The sequence below is a fragment of the Triticum urartu genome, chromosome 5A (genome assembly GCF_056163025.1).
Source record: "Triticum urartu cultivar PI428250 chromosome 5A, HENAU_Tu73, whole genome shotgun sequence".
Taxonomy (NCBI): Eukaryota; Viridiplantae; Streptophyta; class Magnoliopsida; order Poales; family Poaceae; genus Triticum; species Triticum urartu.
The window spans coordinates 70,286,986-70,303,683 of record NC_141877.1 but is presented as its reverse complement, the minus strand read 5'-3'; positions in this window follow the sequence as shown (position 1 = coordinate 70,303,683).

Sequence of the window (16,698 nt, the reverse complement as noted above, 5' to 3'; positions counted from 1 at the left end):
GTGCTACTAACTCTATTACTTGTGAAGCATCCATTTTGAAGGAGAATGTTGAGCTACGGGCTCAATTGAGTTGCTATCTAGCAATTATGGGAAATTGGAAGAAAGTCATGAAAAGCTCTCAAGCTCTCATGATGATCTTCTAGTATCCCATAATGTGCTAAAGATAGCTCATGAGGCCATGATTGCTAAGGTAACATCTAGTGAGCCTCATGTGGATACTAGCACTACTTCTAGTCAAAATGCTATGTTGCCATGTGCTAGTCCTTGTAATTCATCTACTCACAATGTTGGTATATCTTGTGATGAATTGCTTTCCTTGCCTTGTTGCTCTAACAATGAAGCTTATACTTCCTCTAGTACTTGTGTTGATGCTAACCATGTAGAGGAAATCAAAGAGCTCAAGGCCCAAGTCACTTCTTTGAAGAAAGACTTGGAAAAGAGTCATGAAGGGAAATTCACACTCAACAATATCTTGAGTGTGAAAAAATCCCCCAATGACAAAGGTGGACTTGGATTCAACTCCAAGAAGAAGAAGAAGTCCAAGATGAACAAAAAGAAGGGCCAAGAACAAGTCAAGAATTCGGCCAAGATTGTTTGCTTCAAGTGCAAAGTAGAAGGGCATCATGTTAGATCTTGCCCATTGAAGAAGAAGGCCATTAGTGACAAGAAACAAGGGAAGCGGCCACAAGTTCGATCTCATGCTCAACCACAAGTTGAAGAAAGTCCTCTTCCCAAGAATCCTCAAGCTAATGCTTCTCAAGTTGAGAAATCAAGTGAGAAGAAAGTGAAGAGTAGATGTTGCTACTTATGTCGTGAGAAAGGTCACCTCGCCTCTTCATGCACTAGTGGTAACTTATCCAACCCAATTATTATTGATGATATCTATTCTCTTGGGAAGGATAAGGTTGGAAATGTGTTTGCCAAAGTTGTTGGTACTCAAAGTGGTGTCAAGAAGAGAACCATTTGGGTAGCCAAGCCTATTGTGACTAACCTCTTAGGACCCAACTTGGTTGGGGACCAACAAGCTCAAACTTGATCAATAGGTGTTGTTGGAGGGCATTGGAGACTTGGCTACTTTATGAAGAATTAAGGGGACTTCATCATTCTAATTGTCTCAAGCCAAGTTATTCGAATTATCAAGTTTCTATCTTATATCCAATGTTTCTCCATGCGGTAACTCGTGCTTAAAGTGTTTACATTGATAGTTACTTACCCCTTTGCATGTTTGGTTTTGTTCCTTGCATGTGTTTGTATATGTTGTGCTTCCAACTTGATTATCTTGAGCAATCAAGTATGTGTGTGTTGGTTTGCACATCATGTACGTGTGTGTCATGCATTGAGCCTTTTGCATCTTGTTCTTTTCTTAGTTGGCTCTTGTGAGAGATTAATGGAATATCCCATTATGGGGGAGTGATGTGCTTTGTGCACCTCACAATCCTATATATGTGTGTACATGAGTAATACCATATAGTATTGATATTTCAAGATTATCTAGTCGCTATGTGGTATGTCTTCTCATGAGAAATTCAAATTCTATATTGTCCATTAATTATCTCATGTTGGATCGTTATTTTGCCTCTTGTTTATCTTTAATTGGTATCACATTATGGGGGAGTAATATGCTATGTCTATATTACTAGCCTAGAAAATGTGTACATTTGAGATATTGTCATCTAGAACTGATATTGTAAATTATCTTGTTCCTAGGTGGCATGTTAGCTCTACAAGTTGCAATTTGCTTTTTGTTTGGTGTGAAGATGATGTCGGATATCCTTGTTATCTACCACCAGGAATTATTTCCAAATACTTCTTGTCTTTTGACAATTGGTACTCACTTATGTGTGGTAGAAATTAATGACCATCTTTACATTAGCCTTTGATTTTATTTGCTTTATTTCTTGCCTAGGATTGTGTCAACTCCCATTGTATTCCATACCACTTGTGGATCTTGTTAATTGCTTGACCTTGTCTAGTGTTTTCTAGATATAGTGAAAGTGGTGATCCCACCTCGTGCATTTTGTATTCAAATGCAAATTCTCTATAATGCACTAGTCTTGGGGGAGCTATCCTATTCTCTATAAAACACTCATCTTGTGATCCTTATCAAGTGTGTGTTTGTGGAAGGCAAGCCGTTTCTTTTTGGTGCTTTGTGCCATCATGAAACTTTGTAGAGGGCTTGGTTTGTTTGGAACCATTCTCTCTTTTGGGAGTTTGACATCTTTCTTTTTGAGTGTATCAATGGATATCTCATTCCTTGATGTATCTTTTATGGATATCCCCAAGTGATGATTTATTCATTTGGTATCTTTTCTTTCCTTGGTATTTCTTTGTCTTTTGGTCTCGGTTCTTGAAAGTCTTGAGCATGCATATTTACTTCTTGTAGTTTCTTTGGCATGTTTTCTTTCTTTGACCCAATATATAGGGGGAATTCCACCAAGTCTCAAATTGGATGAGATGTGCATGAAATTCATTTTCATATCTATATGCACATATTTATGTGGAGTTTGTCCTATGTGTTGTTGGTTCTCTAACTCTTTGGTCCCAATGAGTTTGGGTACCATTTTGTTTGTGTTGTTGTTCTAGGAACAAGTGGAGATGCATTGTATGCTCGGCTCACTCACAAGGAAGGTGTTGTCACCATGTGCTTATTGGAGTCAAGCTAGGATGATCAATGAACTACTTTGTACCTTCAATTGCTATCTACTACATCCTTCCAATGTTATCTCGGTAACAAGTATCTTCATATACTTCATGCACCCATTTCTTGCATCAACCTTGTGTAGGTTGTATCATGGCATGTTATCCATTCTTTCTCGTGATACTTGTTTCCTTTCTCAAAGCATCCCAACAATGATGTCTTGTTGCTAGTTGTGATGTCTTTGATGTTCGTGTGGTTGGAATTCATTTATGTACAATAAGACCATATCTAGCCATGTGCTATGCTCTCAAGCAAATATCTTATTGGTATATGTATGACTTCCTTTTGGACATCTTGTTCCTTCGTCTTGTAACTATTTCGGGTGTACATCCTTCTTTGTAGATATATATATATATCATGATTTCGTCTACCTAGAATCTTATACACTTGAGAGAAGTTGCATATCTAGATGATATCCTTTCTTTCACGTCCACCTTGTCTTTCTTAGGTTATTTCTTTGGTGGATCCGTGAAAGCTTTTGCCTTGAGTGCGTGTCTTCTATCGTTGCATCTTGATGCGCTCTTGTGTGGTGAAGATTATTTTCCTCATGCTTATCTTTACGAGGTTTTTTCCATCTTAATTGGCATCCCTCGTCTTGATGCGCCTTTCATCTTCTATCTTCACCGTGGGTTGTCACAAGCATAGGTTCTCTATATGCTTATTAGTAAGCTTGTGAACCCATTTGCTAGTTGTGTGTGGGAATGATAGGCGTTGCACCGTGTGCCTCATTCTTTGAAGACTTTATTGATGCTTAATGCTCTTCTGTACATTAGTCTTCTCAAGTGCATTGCCTTGACTCTCACACATCTTTTTGGTTGAGCCCACTCTTAAGTTGCCTCCCTTACTTGTTGCTCAACCATGTGTTTGTTGCAAGTACTAGGCTTAGTTTCCTATATGCTCTCTTGCACTTGTTGTAAGTTTCTATTGATTTTGGGGGAGCTATGATCCTATTTTGTGCACTTTGTATCCAAATACAAAAATTCTTGATGTGCACAACTCATGGGGAGCTTCTCTAGTTTCTTTAGAACACTTCTCCGCTCTTATCATAATATCCTTTATTCATGTGGCTCATAGGATCATTGGCCTAGTTGGTTCAATTGGTATCTTTTGATAGCTTGCTTCAATTGGTATCTTTTGATTGCTTGATTGCTTGTTTCTCTCTTTGATTATGTCTTTGTGGCATATCTTCCTTTTGCAATCTTTGGGCCTCAATATAGTTTGTCTTCCTCCAAGTATTTACCGTTGGATATGTGTATTGCATTCCACTCTCTTGTTGAGAAATACACAATTTATGGAGGAACACATTTTATATTGGCCTTCTAAGCTTTTAGCCCATTTTGGCAATCGATGCCAATGGGGGAGAAGTTTCAGAGAGTTTTTTGGATAAGTTTAGAGAGTTGTCTCTTCTGGCTTTGGTTTGTTCCTAAGCATACGCATCTCCTACGCATGCATTATTGGTTGTTGCATTGATGGTGATGCATAATTCCTTATATAAACTCTCTTGAAAGTGATTGTCATCAATTACCAACATGGGGGAGATTGAAAGGACATGCGGTTCCCCATGCGTGGTTTTGGTAATTGATGACATTCTCTATGGACTAATAGTTGGATTGAGTTATATTTGAAGGATTTTCCATAGGCATTTCTTGAAGTCCATGTGTTGGTTTCAAGGAGTTTATGGGTTGACCAAGGTGCTAATTAGGAATTATCCAAAGATTGGTCATGTGAGTGTTGAGCTTATTGCAAGCATATCTTGAAGAAGAAGATTGTGTGATCATTCATGTTTACCTTCAAGACATCATTCAAACGAAGAGAGTTGGAAAGATTCAAGGTTGATCAAGACTAAGTCAAGAGTGAATCAAGTTGACCAACTCACAAAGAGTAGAAGATGTACCGAGAGAGATCAAGTGATCCCATGGTATGGTAAGCATTGTCCATTGCACTTTGTGTACTAACCCATGGTCTATGTGAGAGTCTATGTGGGGTTAGGTACGTGTCCATGGGCTTGCGTCAAGAGGATGATATCATACAACCCATGGGAAGGCTGACATCAAGTGGTGATCGTCATCAAGATTGCCGTGTGCAAGTTCAAGTGGAGAATCAAGAAGAGATCAAGTGCTTGAAGCTTGCCATCCATTATGGTGTCAATGGACTTGTGAAGATGTGCCGAAGAGTGGCTCACCCGTAGTGGAGTATGGGGGAGCAATCATCTAGTCTCCATCGACCCAACACAATCAAGAAAGGTGGTCCATCTTGAGGAGGACAAGATCGTCATCATCTAGCTCAAGTGGATCATGTGCAAGGCAAAGGTTTGCCGTTGATAGGTTTTCTATTTTACCGGTCTCATGGTGGTAGTTGGGAGACCGGGTTATAGGATCGATAGCCGTACTATCAAGGGGGGCTCTCAAGTGAGTAGCTTGATCGTATCGTTCGTCGAGAGCTCAAATCATTGCATCCTTGCATCATGTTTCTTGGTTCTTGTTTGGTTCTCTTTGTGAGTCTTAGAGATTATGGTCATCTTGATGACAAGCTTGTGTTCATCGAAAACGGAGTTTGCATGCGTCTTCTATGATGTTTTCGGTGTTGGAGGTTTTACCGGTCTTATCCGAGGAAGGGTTCTCACCATTTTCTTTTGGGCCTTTTCTCATTTGCTTCTTATTGGTATTTCTATCAAGATTGTGTTAGCCCTTGTCTCTAGCCTTCCAACAAACTTGGTTTCATAGAATTCAGAGTTCGTTTGCAGAAGTTGTGTCCGTTTTGGTGTTCCGAAAAGGCTGCAGCGGTACTACCGCAGACAGGAGTCGATGTAATTTTTTACTACCGCTCTTGGGAGCGGTACTACCGCTTGGAGCAGTACTACCGCGGCTACTTCCGTTCGGGACCAAAAACTCGTCACAAGTCCAGCGGTGGTAGGCACGGATGTAATTTTTTAGTACCGCTCGCAAGCAGTAGTACCGCTACCCATAGCAGTAGTACCGCTACCCCTAGCGGTAGTACCGTGAGGTCAAGCGGTACTGCTGCTCCGACGGTTCTTCTGGCTTTTTTGCCTCCTCGCTGTTGTGTTTCATAGGGCTACTACCGCCCTAGCGGTAGTACCGCTCCTTGGAGCGGTAGTACCGCTCGGTGCGGGCTGTGAGCATAACGGTTGGATTTTTCCCCACCTATAAAAGGGGGTCTTCTTCCCCAATGAACCTTATCCTTTGAGCTCGTGTTCTTCCCCCATTATTGACCTTCTTTGAGCTTGCTAACTCTCAATCCCTCCATGGATTCTTGCTAGTTTTTGAGGGAAAAGAGAGAGGAGATCTAGATCCACGTTTCCACCAATCACTCTCTCCTCTAAGTGAGGGGTACCCCTTGGATCTAGATCTTGGAGTTCTTCATGTTCTTATTTCGTTCTTCCTCTCATTTTCCTCGCTAGCATTAGTTGCTTTGGTGGGATTTGGGAGAGAAGGACTTGGGCACTCCATGTGCCCTTGCCATTTCATTTGGTGCATCGGTTTGAGTTCTCCACGGTGATATGTGGAAGTGAAGTTTGAGAAGCTTATTACTCTTGGGTGTTTGGGCACCCTAGAGCTTGTTCCTCTTGTGTGCCTTGGCGCCCTAGACGGTTGGTGTTGTTCAGAGCTCAATCATTGTGGTGTAAAGCTCCGGGCAAGCGTCGGGGTCTCCAATTAGGTTGTGGAGATCGCCCCGATCAATTTGATGGGTACTGGTGACCGCCCCCAAGGGTTGCCAAAGTGTATGGGTTCGGTGACCACCCCCAAGGGTTGCCATTTGTATGGGTTCGGTGACCACCCTCAAGGGTCCCTTACTGGAATCACAGCATCTTGCATTGTGGGAGGGCGTGAGGAGATTACGGTGGCCCTAGTGGCTTCTTGGGGAGCATTGTGCCTCGACACCGCTCCAAACAGAGATTAGTATCTACAAGGGTGTGAACTTCGGGATACATCGTCATCTCCGCGTGCCTCGGTTATCTCTTACCCGAGATCTTTACTTATGCACTTTACTTTGTGATAGCCATATTGTTTCTTGTTATATATCTTGCTATCACCTAATAGTTTGTCTTGCTTAGCATAAGTTGTTGGTGCACATAGGTGAGCCTAGTTGTTGTAGGTTTTGTGCTTGACAAATTAACCGCTAGGTTTATTCTTCATTTGTTCAAGCCTAAACCATAATTATTTTAAAGCGCCTATTCACCCCCCTCTAGGCGACATCCACGATCTTTCAATTGTCATATTGCTTTGCATGATCATGTAGTTTGACATCGTATTTGTGGCAAAGCCACCTTTATAATTCTTTCATACATGTCACTCATGAGTCATTGCACATCCCGGTACACCGCCGGAGGCATTCACATAGAGTTATATTTTGTTCTAAGTATCGAGTTGTAATTTTTCGAGTTGTAAGTAAATAAAGTGTGATGATCATCATTATTAGAGCATTGTCCCATGTGAGGAAAGGATGATGGAGACTATGATTCCCCCACAAGTCGGGATGAGACTTTGGACGAAAAAAAGAGAAAGGCCATAAAATAGAGAAGGCCCAAAAAAAGAAAAATAGAAATGAGAGAAAAAGAGAGAAGGGACAATGTTACTATCCTTTTATTGCACTTGTGCTTCAAACTAGCACCATGATCTTCATGATAGAGAGTCTCTTATGTTGTCACTTTCATATACTAGTGGGAATTTTACAATATAGAACTTTGCTTGTATATTCCAATGATGGGCTTCCTCAAAATGCCATAGGTCTTCGTGAGCAAGCAAGTTGGATGCTCACCCACTTAGTTCTTTTGTTGAGCTTTCATACACTTATAGCTCTAGTGCATCCGTTGCATGGCAATCCCTACTCACTCACATTGATATATATTGATGGGCATCTCCATAGCCCATTGATACGCCTAGTTGATGTGAGACTATCTTCTCCTTTTTGTCTTCTCCACAACCACCATTCTGTTCCACCTATAGTGCTATGTCCATGGCTCACGCTCATGTATTGCGTGAAGATTGAAAAAGTTTGATAACATGAAAAGTACGAAACAATTGCTTGGCTTGTCATCGGGGTTGTGCATGATTTAAATATTTTGTGTGGTGAAGATGGAGCATAGCCAGACTATATGATTTTGTAGGGATAACTTTCCCAATGACAGCAGGGGCAGCAAGGCACGTATTGTATTGTTGCCATTGAGGATAAAAATATGGGGTTTATATCATATTGCTTGAGTTTATCCCTCTACATCATGTCATCTTTCCTAATGCGTTACTCTGTTCTTATGAACTTAATACTCTAGATGCATGCCGGATAGCGGTCGATGTGTGGAGTAATAGTAGTAGATGCAGAATCGTTTCGGTCTACTTGACACGGACGTGATGCCTATGTTCATGATCATGCCTAGATATTATCATAACTATGCGCTTTTCTATCAATTGCTCAGCAGTAGTTTGTTCACCCACCGTAAGATATGCTATCTTGAGAGAAGCCACTAGTGAAAGCTATGGCCCCCGGGTCTATTTTCCATCATATAAGTTTCCAATCTATTATACTTTGCAATCTTTACTTTCAATCTATATCATAAAAATACCAAAAATATTTATCTTATTATCTCTATCAGATCTCACTTTTGCAAGTGGCTGTGAAGGGATTGACAACCCCTTTATCGCGTTGGTTGCAAGGTTCTTATTTGTTTGTGTAGGTGCGAGGCGACTTGCGTGTAGTCTCTTACTGGATTGATACCTTGGTTCTCAAAAACTAAGGGAAATACTTATGCCACTTTTGTCGTGGAGTTGACACGGCAGATGTCCTAGAGCAAGGACTTAGTTGTAGGGCCATCGCACTAGGAAGCTTAAAGGGGTTAATCGGGATAAAGGACATGAGAGAGTTTTTATACTAGTTCGGCCCCTTACGATGAAGGTAAAAGCCTACGTCTAGTTGGGTTTGGTATTGCTGATGTTTTGATCTCCAAGGGGCTCAACTCGCCGGCCTAGTTCTTGATCTGGTTGTTTCTTGTCCTAAGGCACCGCCGGGTCATCCCCTTATATACACAGGTTGACGCCTGGCGGCCTACAGAGTCCCGACCGGCTCATAAAACGTGTCCGACTCGGTGACCTCTTTTATATGCCTTTCTTTACATATGGCAGTTTACAATGTTGGGCCTCAAGCTGTGTCGGTGTCAAAACCGGTGGATCTCAGGTAGGGGGTCCCGAACTGTGCGTCTAAGGCGGATGGTAACAGGAGTCAGGGGACACAATGTTCTACCCAGATTCGGGCCCTCTTGATGGAGGTAAAACCCTACGTCCTGCTTGATTAATATTGATGATATGAGTAGTACAAGAGTAGATCTACCACGAGATCAGAGAGGCTAAACCCTAGAAGCTAGCCTATGGTATGATTGTATGTTGTCCTACAGACTAAAACCCTCTGGTTTATATAGACACCGGAGAGGTTAGGGTTACACAAGGTCGGTTACAAAGGAGGAGATACACATATCCGTATTGCCTAGCTTGCCTTCCACGCCAAGTAGAGTCCCATCCGGACACGAGACGAAGTCTTAAATCTTGTATCTTCATAGTCTAACAGTCTGGCCAAAGGATATAGTCAGGCTGTCCGGAGACCCCCTAATCCAGGACTCCCTCAGTAGCCCCTGAACGAGGCTTTCAATGACGATGAGTCCGACGCGCAGTATTGTATTCAGCATTGCAAGGCGGTTTCCTCCTCCGAATATACCACGGAAGAATTTGAATACAAGGATAGTGTCCGACCCTGCAAAATAAGCTCCACATACCACCGCAGAGAGAATAATATTTTCGCAAATCTAATTTGCTGACTTGTTTTGGCAACACGACATTATGTCATGGCTCGGCGATTATTCGAACCGTTTCCTTTAACTAGCCCCGCACATAACGCGAGGCAGTTTTTTGACACGTCTTGTCAAAGCAGAGATCGTGTCCCCTTATCACGGGATTCTCATCAATACGGGTGTGGGTAACCCAACCGCGCCATCGATTACGGCGCTTGGGGGATAAGCGAGTTTTACCAGGCTAGTGGGGACGCTTAGTTTCGTCCGCCTATATAAAGGGATAAGGATTCACCTTTTTATCCACGCCTTCTTCCTCCTTTGCTCATCCATTTTCGCACACTCGAGCTCCAGCGCCCAAGTCCGCACTTCCTACCTCAACCTTCTCCAACCATGTCCGGAGCGGGAGGCAGGTGGATGGTCTCCTCCGTCACGGAGGGATACATCAAGAAGCTGAGGAGAGCTGGATACCTGCCCGACGATATCGCACACCGGCTCCCAGATGAGGGGCAGCTCATACCCACCCCCAAGCCCCATGAGAGGGTAGTGTTCCTTACCCATTTCCTCCACGGACTGGGATTCCCACTCCACCCATTCGTCCGGGGCTCATGTTCTACTACGGCCTGGATTTCCATGATCTGGCCCCGAACTTCATCCTCAACATCTCGGCGTTTATCGTCGTGTGCGAGGCCTTCCTCCGCATCAAGCCCCACTTCGGCTTATGGCTGAAGACCTTCAATGTCAAGCCGAAGGTAGTGGGCGAGCGCCAGGCGGAGTGCGGAGGCGCCATGGTGGGCAAGATGCCCAATGTTACATGGCTCGAGGGCTCCTTCATGGAGACCATAAAGGGGTGGCAATCGGGGTGGTTCTACATCACCGAGCCGCGTGACCCTGCATGGGCAGCGGCCCCCAAGTTTCGATCTGGCATCCCCACGCGACTCACCTCCTGGAAAGAGAAGGGCCTGTCCTGGGGTAGTTCGGAAGAGCTGACCGGACTCCAAACATGTATTCAAAACATGGTGAACAAGAAGCTCAAACTCGTCAACGTATTCCAAGTCATGCTCGTCCGCCGGATCCTCCTGTGTCAACAACGGGCCTTCAACTTGTGGGAGTTCGACCCGGCCCAGCACCAAACTCTGAACAGGCTCTTTGATACGACACACGAGGATGCCTGGAAGGTGCTATTCAAGGGCGCTGAGGTTCCTCCTCCTACTACCGAGGTTCGTGGATTCTGTGCGAAGCGCCAGGCCAGCGCCGTAAGCTGTTTTACCTCTTACAGGATACTCGTTTTTCATAGTTCGACTCTATGCAGGATCTAAGCTCCCCTTCCTTTGACAGGACTGGCAGGAAATGGCCGGACAGATCGACTATCCGGCTCCCTTGCCGGAAGGTCCAGCAAACGCTCTCCTGACGGAGATGCTGACTCCGGCTCCTTACAAGGTGCCAGAGAAGACCAAGAAGACCAAGGGAACCCGAAAGAGTTCCCAACGCCAGGTGTTATCGGACTCATCGTCCTATGACTCTGCGGCACACTCCTCCCCCGAAGACGAGGAGGAAGAAGAAGATGCCCCCCTTCAGTTGGGGGAGACAAGAAAAGAAAGGCCGCCCCAACTGGGGGGGCCGAAGGGTCCAAGAAGGGAAGGACTCTCCTTCCGGACAGCTCCACCGCTGCCGCCGAAGGCGAAGATGAGTGGTTGCCCAGGGCCAAGCCCCTGGGGAGGTCGTAAGTATTCGGACACCAGAGTAACTCATAGTATCCTTTTGCGCACTGCTTCCCCTAACGCCAAATATGACTATGCATGCCGCCACGAGCCAGTATCGATGTATCGTCAGACGGCTCCCTGGGCTCGTCGGATATGGATAGCGATCCACTTTCGACCGCCACCTCCCCTTGCCCTGCGGACGACGCCGAGGTATTGTCTCAAGAGGCACCGGATCGAGGGGAGACAGTCCCGGAGGCGCCTCAAGGCGACCTTCCGGACTCCGGGAGCAGAGGGGACAAGGCCCCCGAGGGCTCCGAGTTCGGCCCTCAGCCGAACACCGCGCCGGAACCTCCAGCAGTTCCGGATTTGGGCAGGCGGCCTCCTTCCAAGAGGGGCAAGGCGCCTGTGCCGGTGACCTTTGTCCATCCAGAGGCACCGGACAATCTATTGGGAGCGCTTCGCAGCGCTTCCATCGACGAGGAGCACCGCACTATTATGAGTGCGGTGGCCCAGGAGGTTCAGTCCGCCAAGAGCGGATTGACTGAAGCCTGTGCCAGCCTTCTAACAGGCTTTGAGGTAAGTGTTAAAATAGAGGAAAAATATTACCGCATAGGCAGTACCCCTGATGCTCTGTTCGGTGTTCACAAAGAAAAGCCGAACAGAGGATCAAACAACATCACATGAGTCTAATGTAAGTATGTCAATATGTGTATGCAGGCTTCGCTGCTGGCCTCAGCCGCACTGACTGTGGAGGTCGCCACACTGAAGCAGGACCTCGAGGGGTCTAAGAAAGAGCTCGGCCTTGCTAACAGGCAGCTCGAGGAGAACAAGGGTAAGTAATACCCTGTCTAAGTGTATATAAAAGAAGACGCGATTGCAAAATGACAGGATCATCGTATATTTGCCAGGGGCCACGACCGAGGTGGCGACCCTGAAGCAAGCGCTAACCGAGGCCGAAGACAAGGCGGCCAAGGAGCGGACCAAGCGGGAAAGGCAAGAAGCACGGGTGGGCGAGGTTCAGCAAGAGCTCCAAGCTCTCCTGTCGAAGCATGAGGGTTGGAGCGTGACTCGAAGACGCGAGAGTCCGAGCTCGCCGCCTCCCGTGAAAGTGCAAAGAGTGCCAAGGCCGAAGCACAGAAGGCCCCCCAGGAGATTGATGCGATGAGGAAGATAGCGGCGGGTAAGGCATTCTATATGCAAAGCAAGCATGTAAGAGTAAATTACCGATTACTTACCCGAATTCAGAGCTCTCCAGGAGCATTCGCAGATTTGCCCCGCAGCATGTCGGATGCCGCACAGTTTTACTAGGCCGAGGAGGGAAGCTCAACGGAGAAGCTGTTCTGGTCTCAGTATACTGGGACCGAACACCCGATGCCTTTGAGCGACCAACTAAAGTAGCTGGTCGAGCTGCACAAGGCGGGCGAACAGGCCATGAAGGGCCTTATAGTCCGGCTGTGGCTGGGCGACGCCCTTTCGAATAGCTACTTCGTCCTGGTGAGGCAGCTTGTGGATGCCTGCCCATGGCTGGAGGTCGTCAAGCGGTCCGCCTGCATTGAAGGTGCACGCCGGGCTTTCGCCGGTGTGAAGGTGCAGTGGGCCAAGCTAGACGCTGTGAAGCTAATCAAGGAAGGGCTGCCGCAGGGCAAGGAGCATCGCACCCCCGAAATTTATTATGAGGGTGTCCTGAAGGGTGCCTGTCTTGTAGCGGACGAATGTTCAAAGGATGTAATATTTGAGTAAACTTGCTCGTGTGATCCTGTATGATTAAAACTTGTTTCATATGCGCTATGCAACGCTTGTGTGAATTTAAAATATTACCTTCTGTTTGGCTGTTTATCCAATCTGAGAGATGGCTAATCCTCGGCTTCTGCCCCCATGCCACGAGTGCTGGGGTGTTTGGGATAAACCTGAGCACTCTTGTTCCCATGTTTGGGTCCTTCGAGGGAGGTGCTCAGCACAATGAACAAGGCAACCATACTAATAATGCTTTATCATTCTCACTTAGCCATAGAATTCTATAATTTTAAATTTCAGCAAAGCCCCTGGTATTCGGAAGGCCAAATTCGGGGCGCGATACACGCCTTTAAGCCGGACAGGGCCGACCCCTCGCTCTAAGCGGCATAAGTCTTTAGGGACTCGAAAACCTCGCCGAACAGCGACCAGTCTCTCGCCTTATCATGACAGTCGGTTTTAGCTTTATGTACTGAGGTGCTTTAGCCCAGCAGAGCCGGGGCACAATCGCAGTAGTTCTCCTAGCGCTACCTTAGCCGATAGAGCGGAACGTAAGGTACCAAAACATAGGAGCCGGGCAAACCCAACATTTGACCAAAGACATGATTCGGAGCTGATGCATATAATGCTATAAGTTCGGGGTGCCACACTTGTGAAAGTGTTTGGACTTTTCACACCATATTGTGGGGTACGTAAGCCCATGGTGTATTGGCCGTACCAAAGTGTACGGTTGCAAGGTGTCATTAATGAACACACACACACACACACACACACACATATATATATAACAAGAATGCAATAATAGTCGTAATGTTATGCGTTGTTTATTCAAAAGGTTGCGTTAAAGCAGAATGATACAGATGGTGTGATAAGCAAAGAGTAGGACTATGTCCCTTCCAAGGGCAAGCTGAGGAACAATATTAAATCAAATATTTCGCTCGTTATTGTAATCCACCTGGGAATTCCATGGTGTGACGTAGCTTTCTACCTCCTTGGTTGCTGCATCATGTGTTCGGCAATAGTGCTACCGGATAGGGTTTCCAGAGATTAAGGTCCTGAAAAAGAGAAAAATAACCAAACAGGAAGCCCCTAGTGCGGTTTAAGCCGCGTCTTGGGGCGTGCCGCAGTTGTGTCCCCCTCCCGACCTGTGCCCATGGTATTTTTAATGCGTAATGATGTACGCGTGACACGAGTTTCGCCGTTCGACTGGGACTAGGGTGGGGGTCGCATTGCTACGAGAGCTCAGATCGCGCCATTCGGTCTAGTTGCCGATTGCTCCGAGCACGCTTGATGGTGTCTGGGTCTTGAAACACCGAACTGGTGGATTGCCTTGAGAGGTTGCTTTGCGCTTCTGCTGCGAGGGCCGCGGTGTGCTCCTTCGTTCGGAGAGAGCGCTCTGTGCTTCCATTGACTGTAATAACCCCGCGAGGTCCTGGCATCTTGAGCTTGAGGTATGCATAATGCGATACTGCATTGAATCTCGCAAATGCGGTTTTCCCGAGCAGTGCATGATAACCACTGCAGAACGGGACTATATCAAAGATTAACTCTTTGCTTCAGAAGTTATCCGGGGATCCGAAGACCACTTCCAGTGTAATTGAGCCTGTACAATGGGCCTCTATGCCTGGAATGACGCCTTTAAAGGTCGTTTTTGTGGGTTTGATCCTTGAGGGATCTATACCCATTTTGCACACTGTGTCCTGATAAAGCAGGTTCAGGCTGCTGCCGCCATCCATAAGGACTCGAGTGAGGTGAAATCCGTCAATGATTGGGTCCAGAACCAGTGTGGCGAATCTGCCATGACGGATACTAGTGGGATGGTCCCTGCGATCGAAAGTGATCGGATAGGAGGACCATGGGTTGAACTTTGGGGCGACTGGCTCCAACGCATATACGTCCCTGAGCTCACGCTTCCGCTCCCTCTTGGGGATGTGGGTTGTGTATATCATGTTCACCGTCCACACTTGTGGGGGAAACCTCTTCTGTCCTCCGGTGTGTGGCTGCCGGGGCTCCTCCTCGTCATCGCTATGTGGGCCCTTGTCCTTGTTTTCGGCAATTAACTTGTCGTCCTGCTTGAACACCCAACAATCCCTGTTGGTGTGATTGGATGGCTTTTCTGGGGTGCCGTGTATTTGACACGAGCGATCGAGTATACGGTCCAAGCTGGACGGACCCGGCGTACTTTGTTTGAATGGCCTTTTCTGCTGACCGGGTTTAGAGCCTTTGAATCCGGCATTGACTGCCATATCCTTGGTATTATTGCTGTTAATGCGGCGCTTATGTTTGTTGCGACGTGACCTGCTATTGCCGTCCTTGGTATCCGAAGTACCATGGTCCTTTGATGTGTTATTACTGCGAGCCAGCCAGCTGTATTCTCCCGCACAAAAGCGGGTCATGAGTGTCGTGAGGGCTACCATAGATTTCGGCTTTTCCTGACCAAGGTGCCGGGCTAGCCATTCGTCACGGATGTTGTGTTTGAAAGCCGCTAGGGCCTCTGCATCTGGACAGTCGATGATTTGATTTTTCTTTGTTAGGAATCGAGTCCAGAATTGCCTGGCCAATTCTTCTGGCTGCTGAATTATGTGGCTCAAGTCATCGGCATCTGGTGGCCGCACATAAGTGCCCTGAAAGTTGTCGAGGAATGCGACTTCCAGATCTTCCCAACAGCTGATGGGCTCTGCTGGCAAGCTGTTAAGCCAATGCCGCGCTGGTCCCTTGGGCTTTAGTGGGAGGTATTGGATGGCGTATAAGTCATCACCGCGGGCCATGTGGATGTGGAGGAGGAAATCCTTGATCCATACCGCGGGATCTGTTGTGCCATCGTATGATTCAATATTTACAGGTTTGAAACCTTCTGGGATTTGATGATCCATTACTTCGTCTGTGAAGCATAAGGGGTGTGTGGCGCCTCTGTATTGGGCTATATCGCGACGCAGCTTGAATGGTTCTTGCCCGCTGTGTTCGGCCCGGTCGGATTTACTTTTACTGTATCGGCGTGACGTTTATCGTCTCGCATGGTGGCATGCCCTCGTGATCCGTAGATCGATCTTGCATGGTTTGCTTGGTCCTCCAATATGTCCCGCAGGTCTGGCGTATCTCCCCATGCCTTTTTATTTGAATGGCGTCGGGGTGCAGGCTGAGTTTTTGGCTGGAATGCCTCTCTATCGCGGCCACGAGGTGGCCGATCAGCCGCGTGATACGCTTCTTCCTCCAGTCGGGGTAGCAACCTGCATTTTGGGTAACTCTTGGAGGGGCGCTCGAGTTTATATTCCTCGGCCGCGAGGACTTTAGTCCATCTGTCAGCTAGCAGATCTTGATCAGCTTGAAGCTGCTGCTGCTTTTTCTTAAGGCTATTTGTCGTGGCTATAAGCCGATGTTTGAAGCGCTCTTGTTCGATGGGATCCTCTGGTACGGCGAATTCGTCATCACCGAGGCTTGCCTCGTCTTCGGAGGGGGCATGTAATTATCATCCTCCGCCTCTCCATCTTCCACTCTCTCAGGAGGGCTGGCTCCTCCATCCTCCTGCTCTAAATCTTGCTGGAGGGGATTGTTGTTGTCTTCGGCACTATTCGGAGTGTTATTATCTCCTGTTCCGGTATCACCACTTTTGCTTTGGCGGGACTTAGAGCGGCGCCACTGACGTCGGTGCTTGGGTTGCTTCTTGGAGGGGTCATCCTCCGCTATCTCGTCGCCATTGCCTTCTTTGGGTGTATCCACCATGTATATATCGTATGATGAGGTGGCTGTCAAGTGACCTATGGGCAGTGGTTCCTCTT